This window comes from Pinus tabuliformis, chromosome 8 (assembly GCF_031772625.1).
Source record: "Pinus tabuliformis cultivar Carrire ecotype Pingquan chromosome 8, CPIR1, whole genome shotgun sequence".
Taxonomy (NCBI): domain Eukaryota; kingdom Viridiplantae; phylum Streptophyta; class Pinopsida; order Pinales; family Pinaceae; genus Pinus; species Pinus tabuliformis.
The window spans coordinates 91,392,859-91,402,813 of NC_142294.1; positions in this window are offsets into that span (position 1 = coordinate 91,392,859).

Sequence of the window (9,955 nt, forward strand, 5' to 3'; positions counted from 1 at the left end):
CATGTTGGCATGCCCTAGCATATCATAGAACTCCCCTGTCATGTGTTGGCATGCCCTGTAGTCCCTAGCATACTGTGGAACACCTTGGCATAATATTGCATTGACAAACATTAGCACATGGCACACATTGGCACTTGGCATGTATTGGAACATATTATTAGTTTTCCTAGCATGCCCCTTTTGAAAAATATGAAGTCCTGACTTATTAACCCTCTTATGTGTTCATTTCCTTACATTTTAGCTCGTTTATTCCTTTTGTTGCCTTGAAACTTCTTGACACATATTGGCATACTCTGACACCCTACACATCCTAGCATGTCTTAGCACTTGGCATGCGTTAGCACTATTTGGCACATGTTAGCACACCCCAGAACTACCTAGCACACTCTAGCACTTCTTGACATGCCCTGATATTAACTGGCATGCCTTACCTATGCTTACCATACCTTCTCACTCCCTCCTTGGAATGACAACTAGCACTCATTAACACTCCCGGAAACACCCTCATATTCATTCACTTCCATGAATTTTTACCTAGTTCTCCCTTGTGTTTTCTGTTGTGGGGAAAAATGCCTATGCAGGACGATCCTATCCACCTAAGGTGTGACAGTGCCTTAGCAACAAACGAGTACAGCTACACTGGTTTCTTCCTTTATGAAATGTGAAAGAAGAGAGATCAATAGACTTACCGGTGTCTTCCGCTTGTCCCTCGATCCAATCTCCCTTCTCTTTGGGTGTTCATAGCTACTTGCCTTCTTGCTTATCCAGCTACAACTTCCTGCAAGATCACAAGAGAACAGCTACACGCGACAAGAGAACAGCTACTTGAAACAAGAGAAGAACACTACACAAAGACAAATGTTCACATTCATAACTAGTTTAGGATTAGAAATAAACCAAATACACTAATACATTCATACATCAAAATACATCAGCATATAGGAGAAACCAAGATAGCTTTATTTGATGAATAACAAGGTTTAGGAAGAGATACAACCCAGAGGGATCCAATCCAGCATCTCCTTCCCAGAAAATGGAATTCCTATCTTGAGCCCCTTCAAAGCATTAAGCACCCAATGATTCCAATCTCAAACCAACAGCAATTCTTTGCAATAACAAAATTCCAGCCTCTAGATCTCATGGAGGAGAGATCCATATATAGATGTTTGGAGAGAGGATGAGTCAGCTTGAGATCTGACTAGTGTCCTCTCCCTCTGTCAGTTCTTGAGTCTGGAGGTTCTTGCTTCCACTTGGAGATTTGGAACCTCTTACTCATCACCAGTCGAATTCCCTGAGGCAAGTGTCATTTTGGAAGCTTCCTGGGTTCTGACACCTTGAGGAATGAGTCTGCCACTTGTCCAATCTCGCTCAGCGCAGGTAGCCAGTGTTGGAGTTGACATTCAGCGCAGGTAGCCAGTGGAGCCATTGACATTCAGCGCAGATGGTCAGTGGAGCAGTTGACATGATCTTGAATTGACTTGTTTTTGAGCAGTTTCAGGTGGAGAACTTTTGCGAATTGCTGTGGTTTGTTAGCCTTGTTCCTCTAGGGGTAGGAACAACATGTTTAGGGACTTTGGATCCCTTAGATTATGGACATTTCATGCTCAATGCTGCAAGGCACAAACATGTCTATAACAGTTGCCCCCTAAAGTATGAGGTTGTTTATCGGGCGAAATGCTTTATCAGGGGGATCCGAAGTTCATCCAATGCTGGGAGGGAGACCTGTAATACAATACAATACAATACATTATTTTTCATACTGCTTTCATGATCTAGCTGAGGCAGGCATTCCCATGCTCAGCTTTATAAATACATTTTCCTGTACATAGAATAGACAATCGTCTGATGATAGACTGATAATTTTGATGAAATTATCATCCTTTGAGTAGGATGATTATCTGCTGCAATGATGTACATGTCAATGTCTTTATCTTTCCTGAATATATATCGCAGCCCGGATGGATGAAACTAGATCCGGGGTCTTCAAACTCGTTCGATCTTCACTCTAAGTACAAGTCGATCCATGTGAGAAATGTTCTGAAGTCGAACATGGAAAGACATCGCTTGATTACCGGTCAATGATGCAAATCGTTAACAAGCGCGAGAGGAATCACCGATAATGATAATGACCCTCAAGGTACTGCAGTACAATTCATGTGGTGTGAATAAAGGACTTGGCATCGAACACCACGCAAAATCTTTCGGTCGAAGGTCATTGATGTATACCTGTCACCGGAAGTGAGAAACTTGCCATTGTGGCATGCAAGCTTCAAAGTACTGAAGGTGTTGTTCCTAGATCAACTTCTTGGATAATGAGCTGATGTCGACAAGAAGCGATCCGTCACAGGAGGGCCTTAATGAATCCCACATCAGTGACACGGAACGGAGCTAATGATTTTAATGGAGGTGAAAACGATCTGTGACATATGATTCAGGGTGGCGGTCATGAATGGATGAAGGATAATGTATGGCAGTGGATGGGACACGGTTGACTCTTTCTGAACGACTTCTCTTAAACATATGGCGACACTGATGCGATGGATCGGTAGCATTACCCCAAATATGGATGGTATGGCGAGACCATGGTGATGTGACCGGTGAATGAAACAACCCAACCCGATTGTGGTACGGAGGAAAAGTGTCATGTTCAAGAGCGACTTGCTACCATCAAAGTTTTCTTTAGTTTCTCCCAATTTTTCCCCAGTCATTGCTGACCAGTACCTCTTTATTTTTGTCAAGCTTGAGGAGGATAACATATGCTTGTTCTATAACTTTCCCTTCGGGCAAGCCCATCGCTATGTTTTAACGAGCCTAGCGATAGTGAAACTCGTTCTCGTCTAAAGACAAGTTTGTCGCTATTTAATGATTTTAACGAGTCTAACGACAAGGATAACTCGGTCCTTTTCATTTTTAGAGAGTCTGAAAAAGTACATAAAGTCAACTCCAAAATTCCTTTTTCGTCATCTAATCCCTTAAGTCCGAAAAAGTATAAAACAATACAGAAGGGATGAGTTTTCGATAGTTTTAACGAGCCGAACAAAACAAACGCTCGATCTTTTTGTGCAATAATCCCTTAGGTCCAAAAAGATTAAAATCTAGAGGAGGGATAGCTCTTCCTGTCCTTTAACGAGCTGGAAGGCCAAGGACTCGGCAATCTTTTCATATTTTACGAGTCAATTGAAAAGAACTTAAAGAAGACTCGTCTTTTGAGGAACGAGTGATAAACAAGGTTAGCAGCAGATTCCAGGTACAGGTTGGAATTTTCCAATCACGGCAGTGTCACAAGGATGGCTAGGTGAAATCACTCTTCGCAGCTGTTCCTCAAAATGGGTAAACAATCATATGGAGGTGAACGATCGGCCAAATGAAAAGTGGAGGTGATGGTGCAAACACGACCAAGGCTTTAATGGCTGATGATATTACATTCACAGTGGTTATTTACCGAGATAGGTTCATTTTTTATTTTAAAATGAGCTTAAACACTGGAGGAAACACTTGCTCATTGCTTATGTTTATTTTTTAACGAGCATGAAGTCCGCGTTAAAACTGCTCGGATCTTGCGTTTATTTTTTAACGAGCATGAACTTTGTGCTAAAACTGCTCGATTACCCAGTCATATGATAAGAGTGTCTCATCAAGATTCTATTTTTTATGGAGCTTCATCTCACTAAGCTTTGCTCCTTATCCTTTCTTTACGCAAGTTAGGAAACGACTAACCCAAAAAACAGATAAACAACTGCTCTTTGCTTGCACTCCAAAAGGTTTGCATGCCCCCAGGTATAAAGTACGATTTCAAGGTTACCTCTACTTCTCTTCCTTCAAAACAAATTGTTTTAAAGAGAGAGGCTTACCTCTTTCAGGTTACCCAAAGATTGTCTCGTTAATCTTTCAAACAAAACACTTCTTCGGCGATATCTACCGAAATAGACAAAGGCGAATGACCTTAGTGCCAAACACGTAACTTTGACAAAAGAATCTTATTCTAGAATAACCCCTCTTCCTCTACGGACGGGATACAGACTAGTCATATTCTCCCGCGGAAACCTACTCTATACCCAAAGTTTCCCTGCCAAAGCAGACCAGGACGCATGCCCCCTAGGTTCTAGTCATATCCTCCCGGATTACTCGCGCTCATCAGGAGGACGGACCATGGGTTGAGACACTTCTTACATGAATAGACCATTTAGGGATGGTACATGACTATTTGCGATGCGTGATCCGGGGAATGAAAGTTGGTCCACGAGCTTGACCACTCTTCCTCCATGCGGAAAACACATTACTCTAAAGAGTGAGGAGACTATAGCTCCCATGCAATATATATAGTCTCGTACAAGGAGTAGGTTATAATCCAAGGGTCCTTGAACGACCATCACGTTCATTTAAACAGTCTTCCCTTTCAATGTTATGGGCACATTGGGGAGGATCCCTAAAGGTCGACTGGTTCCTTTATCAAAACCTGATAGATTTCTCATTTCAGGTAAAAGCGCTGGTGAACCAAGCGCTTTCCAAGCAATAGAGGAAAGGATACTCACAGATGCCCCCTCATCAATGATAGTGCCAGCCATTACCATTCTTTATATTTGAACGATAATTCTGAATGGTATGCTTGCTGGCAACCAGGGTCTGCCTAGTTGGTTCCAGTCAAAGGACACAACCAGGTTGCTTGGTGGTGGGACCGAATAAACGGCTGGATATCGCTCTGACGAACTTCCTTCCTGCAATAAAGGAATGGGGGCATTGCCCCCTTGTTCATCAGAGTCAGTGTTAATGAAGAGAATTTGGACGGTGTCGTCTTTATTCTCCTCTGTGATGGTATCATTCGAAGATAGAGCCTCTGAAGGAAAAACCGGGTCAACTGCCGTATCAACCTATTGACTTTCGTCAGGCATGGATCCAGACGGTTCATCTTCAATGATAGGTGCTTCCGCTGACCACCTGGGCGGGCCAGCCGGGTTCTCAACTAGTGAAGGACTTGGCAGGAGTTTTTGATATCCAGGAGGAAGTTGTGCTCGTAAAATCGGGCGATCTTCTAGAACTCTTTTAGCCTCATCTAAGAAGGGACAACGGTGGATGGCGTGATCGCTTTCACATAGTTTGCAGGGAAATCTAGCTTTCCCTTTCTGTCCTGTGGCTTCACTTTCACTAGTTGATAGTGAGCAGTCAACATGGCTATCAGAGGTTGATGCTACCGAATTGTGCAAACGGGGAGACCAGTCCCTTAGTATTCGAGGGATACAGGGACAATCTCTATGGAAGTGGTCTCCCTTGCATATGACGCATGGCGATTTAGGCCTTGTCAGTGCTATGTGTGGATTTTTGTTAGACGACTCTCGTTTGCCCCTAGTCGCTTTTGGCTCCTTCTTCTTCTTCTCTTTCTTCTTCTTTTCCTTCTTCTCCTTAGGAACTTGGTTTTTTGTTTTACCAGTTCCGTCAAGCGAAGAGGAAGGAGGAGAGGAAGAGTTAGATGAGGTAGAAGGCTGGTTGGCAACTCTGGTCTGGTCTAACTGTTGACTCGACTATTCAGGAATGGTGGTGTTCTGAACGACATTGGTTGAAAAGAGCCAAACTGGCAGGCCAATTGTCAGTCCTGGAAGTGACAATGTGGCCACGTGGGGCGCACCAACATCTCCCCAAAAGGAGAAGGGACTAGGATTTCCACCAAGGGGAATTCCTTGGTTGGTGTGCTCCATTTTTTCAACCTAAAGATCAACGCAGGAATTAAAGGGTGATTGTTCCATTTAAAATAAATTTTAACGATGCTTTAGACACAACTTGCTTTTTCAGTTTTAAAGAGTCGAGAAAAAGCTAAAGATGACTCTAGTCTCCTTCGATGTTTTAACAAGCTCGAAGTGACAAATGCTCAGATGGACTTTTTCTGTTATAGAGTCTGAAAAAGGCCAAAAGGAACTGCTCTGGAGTTCTAGGTAGAGGGTGTGCCAAACTTTTCGCAAAACCACAGAATACTTTTTAGGGTACGGGTGGTCGATCTTCGTGAATGTTGTGTTCACTGCATTGCGATTAGTAGGGCAGCCGACACGGCTTCCTAAGGATAAAGGATATATGCGTATAGGGGTCTCCCAATATATAAGCGACGGTACGTGGGAGCACAATCTGTACTAGCACTATCGTCCCTTAGGAGGAATCACCCACCTTCCACGAGATCGACAGTCACTAGGCTTAACGACGCCGGAACACGTCTCTAGCCTAGACCTCTATGTTGTGCGTTATGTTACAAAGCGTTGTTAAGTTCATTCAATTTATTTTAGGTTGATCTTTTTAAAGTTTGCCTTTCAAGGTTCACCACGAAATGTATGATACAAATTCCTAAATGCAGTCTAAAGATGATAAGCAAGCTTTATATCTTTTCAACTTTGAAAATCCTAGCTACTAAGGGAAAAGAAAGACACCATCTTTTCTCAAAGAGCAATCAGCACACTCTAATGCACTTTTCCTAAATCCAACATGCAAACTATCAAATGCAAAATGCACAATGCAGGTGTTTGTTTTCCGCTTTCTTAGTATTGATGCCTACAAAGAAAGCTTGTTGTACAACTTTGAATTTGCTTTTAAATGATCAATACAAACAAGTTCACTTTTTTCGAAATCAGAGAAGATAGAAGAGATTACAACACTTAACGATTTTCGAAATAAAGACTTGTTTTGACACTTCAAAAGAGACAAATTCAAACCAATAAGCAAAAGTAAATCTTTAATCAATCTGCAAACAACCAATTAACTCTCTTCTAAGATCACAATCAATCAGATCTGAATCAAAGGCCACAGGATGACTACTTTACTCATGCAAAGGAAAACTGTAAATGATGCCACAAACACATAAAAACACTCACAGTATTTTTGTACAAAAGGAGGCGGAATTCAAGCAAAGAAAAGGAGTTATCAGACTGGTACCTATGCTGGTTAAAGGCTGCAAAAACAAAGATCAAAACAGGGCAACAGAAAGCAGAGAACCCCAGCTGCACAAGGCCAAACTGGTTCAGCGCAAGCTCAACACTGAGGATTTGACATTCAGCGTAGGTAGCCTTCACGGGACCTGCGTTGGAATGCAGACTGCCTTCACAGCAGTTGCGCTGAAGGAGAAACTCTCGTTTCTCCTGGGTTCTGGGTCACAAATTGCTCAAAAATCAACAGTTTCAGGCCAAATCAGAAACACAAGCAAGGTATAATCAAAGGGATGCTTTGAAAGCTACTAATATCTATCACAAGGATCATCAAATCATTCGTGAATCCATTGTTCGGATCATAGACAAGTCCAGCAACTGGATCAAAGCAACAACTTCCTACTTTGCATCCGGGAAAGATGCAGTTCGAATGTTGCTGTCAAGTCTATGATGCAAACAAATGATAGAAACACAAATAAAAATGACTAAACAACTCTCCCCAGTGGAGTCGCAAATTTGTTGTGGGGAAAAATGCCTATGCAAGACGATCCTATCCACCTAAGGTGTGACAGTGCCTTAGCAACAAACGAGTACAGCTACACTGGTTTCTTCCTTTATGAAATGTGAAAGAAGAGAGATCAATAGACTTACTGGTGTCTTCCGTTTGTCCCTCGATCCAATCTCCCTTCTCTTTGGGTGTTCACAGCTACTTGCCTTCTTGCTTATCCAGCTACAACTTCATGCAAGATCACAAGAGAACAGCTACTTGCGACAAGAGAACAACTACTTGAAACAAGAGAAGAACACTACATAAAGACAGATGTTCACATTCATAACTAGTTTAGGATTAGAAATAAACCAAATACACTAATACATTCATACATCAAAATACATCAGCATATAGGAGAAACCAAGATAGCTTTATTTGATGAATAACAAGGTTCAGGAAGAGATACAACCCAGAGGGCTCCAATCCAGCATCTCCTTCCCAGCAAATGGAATTCCTATCTTGAGCCCCTTCAAAGCATTAAGCACCCAATGATTCCAGTCTCAAACTAATAGCAATTCTTTGCAATAACAAAATTCCAACCTCTAGATCTCATGGAGGAGAGATCCATATATAGATGTTTGGAGAGAGGATGAGTCAGCTTGAGATCTGACTAGTGTCCTCTCCCTCTGTCAGTTCTTGAGTCCACTTGGAGGTTCTTGCTTCCACTTGGAGATTTGGAACCTCTTACTCATCACCAGTCGAATTCCCTAAGGCAATTGTCATTTTGGAAGCTTCCTGGGTTCTGACACCTTGAGGAATGAGTCTGCCACTTGTCCAATCTCGCTCAGCGCAGGTAGCCAATGTTGGAGTTGACATTCAGCGTAGGTAGCCAGTGGAGCCATTGACATTCAGAGCAGATGGTCAGTGGAGTAGTTGACATGATCCTGAATTGACTTGTTTTTGAGCAGTTTCAGGTGGAGAACTTTTGTGAATTGTTGTGGTTTGTTAGCCTTTTTCCTCTAGGGGTAGGAACAACATGTTTAGGGACTTTGGATCCCTTAGATTATGGACATTTCATGCTCAATGCTGCAAGGCACAAAAATGTCTATAACATTTTCCTAGTACTCCCTAACACTTCTCAGCATGCATTGGCACTCTCTAGCACACCTTAGCACTCTTCTATATTCTCTGCCACTTCATAGCATGCATCACACTCCCTGAAACACATTGGCACTTGGCAAGTCTTAACGTGTTTGGCATGTGTTGAGATGACTTAGTATTATTTGGCATGGTTTAGTATTAATGTTATTTTAGATCAATTATTGGAAAGCAGATGAGAAGAAACGAAGGAATATTTTGCACTTAGAATTCATTGACATTTGGCACTTGGAACCTATTGGCACCTAGTGTTCGTGTGCCTACCATGCCCCTCATGGAAAAGATAAATTGATAAATTATTGACCCTATTATGTGCTCATTTCCTTGTAGTTTAACTTGTTCCTCCCTTTTGTTTCCTTGACAATCCCTGGCATGCATTGTCAAACCCTTGTACATATTGGCATACCTTATCACTTGGCACATATTAGCTTGTCTGACATGTCTTCGTACTATCTGACACATGTTAGCATGCCCTAGCATTCCCTAACACACCTTGGCAGTCATGACCTCACAACTAGAATTACATTTTTCCATGACTTGGTTAAATTGCATTGACTAGACCACCTTGGAATTCCCTAGTTGGCATGCCCTCTGTTATCCTCCATAATGTCCCAAGCCGATGTGGTGATCGACGAAGGTAACCACAAACTAATATTTTAGTTTGGAAGCTAGCCCTACCAAACCAAAGAGGGCTCTCTCTATGAAATCATAGCCAAGAGATGACTGGAATGTAAAGTATTTTAGGCTAGATAGCTAGGCTCAGGTGAGTTTTGGAAAATTTAAGGTTTTGTTACTTGATAAGGTAGAAAAACCAGGTAGCTAGGTCAGAGGATCAAAGGGTTATAACAAAAAATATATAGAGGAGAAAGGTAGCATTACTTTTGTGATGGATCCTAGGGTTTTTAGTGTATTGTAGTGTTTATAAGAAGCAAAAGGTATTAATGAGCATGAAACATGAATTCATTAAGCAAGAAAGAATGTAACACATAATGATTTTTCCATCAAAATAGAGCGTTATGCAAAGAATTTTGTTTATAAATTGTAAGAAAAACCATTAAATAGTTGATGAATGGAAATATAAGATTGATATATTTCATATAAAGCTATAATAGAGAAAAAACAACATCACAGACTTATTACACATGAATTCCTAGATAATAGCTGCAAAATGTGTCCTTTGATTTCCAGAAAATGTCCAAGTACAAGCTACAATAATTCTCTCCTATGAAATCCAACCCATTCTATCACTGAGAAACGGATACATAAAGGCCAAAACAACATCTCCCCACTCTCAGGGGTCAAATCCATGACTCTAGGAACTATTCCATGAGGTGTTCTAACCAAACCCTAATGTCTAGGGAAGTTAAAAACAACTTCTACAATTAACTTTGACTCCAACCTCTCTCAT